Below are 874 nucleotides of genomic sequence, written 5' to 3'. Positions count from 1 at the left end.
AACGGAGACGGGCAGGCTGCAGACGGCGGAGCTCCGGCGAGCGGCATTGTAGGGAGGAGTCGACCGTGGCCGTGGGGAGGAGGACGTTGACAAGTCAACTCACCAACGCCGATAAAGACCCTCGAAGACATCTTTTACCACCTCCACGTCATCCCGCTAGATACCGACTACATAACCCTAGATGTCTACCTGACGTGTATATAAGAGTAAGACAGAGGGTTTAGCCCGTGGAGGGGGCCGAATCACAATTACATTTACCTAGCCCTAGGCTTAAAACATAACTTCAGATCTCGAGGTAGATCAAGCTTGTACTCGGTACATCTTCATCAATACAAAAAAGAGTAGGACGTAGGGTTTTACCTCCATTAAAGAGGGCCTGAACCTGGGTAAATATCGTCTCCCTTGTTCATATTACCATCTGTCCGGGATCCACAGCTCGAGAGCCCCTACCCCGAGCTCTGCTGGTTCTGACATCAACACCCGTGCATGTGCATGCTAGATTGACCATGGAGCAGGCGCAGGCGTAGGCGCGTACTTTGATGCCGCCATGGCGGAGGAGGAGCAGCCTGCACGGTCTACTATGTTGTTGTTCTTGCAGGCATAGGTGGAGCAGTAGTACAATCTCTTCTTCCTCGAGCAACACCGGTTGAAGGAGGATCAAATCTACTATGAGCGCGCAAGCAAGGAGGCCGTGGCCGCCATGGTCACTGCGAACCCGAACTTCATTACAAAGCAGTGGGCCGTCTACGTGGCTGCGCATGCTCAACGTTCCACTCATAACGAAGCGGCGATGCAGCCGGACGCAGACTCGGCAGCACACGCATAGGCGCTGGCGGCCGAGGCCAAGAACGCCACCAGCTACGCGTCCTACGCG

The 874-nt window shown here is 54.8% G+C and overlaps 1 pseudogene; it reads right to left on the bottom strand.

Annotated features, from left to right (window-relative positions):
• LOC123172544 (uncharacterized) overlaps window positions 1-549 on the bottom strand; it is a 4,751-nt pseudogene extending 4,202 nt beyond the window's left edge.
• Between the last annotated feature and the right edge of the window lie 325 nt (window positions 550-874).

This window comes from Triticum aestivum, unplaced genomic scaffold (genome assembly GCF_018294505.1).
Source record: "Triticum aestivum cultivar Chinese Spring unplaced genomic scaffold, IWGSC CS RefSeq v2.1 scaffold30702, whole genome shotgun sequence".
Taxonomy (NCBI): Eukaryota; Viridiplantae; Streptophyta; class Magnoliopsida; order Poales; family Poaceae; genus Triticum; species Triticum aestivum.
Note: the sequence above shows the minus strand (reverse complement) of the source record. Positions and strands in the feature narration are given on the sequence as shown.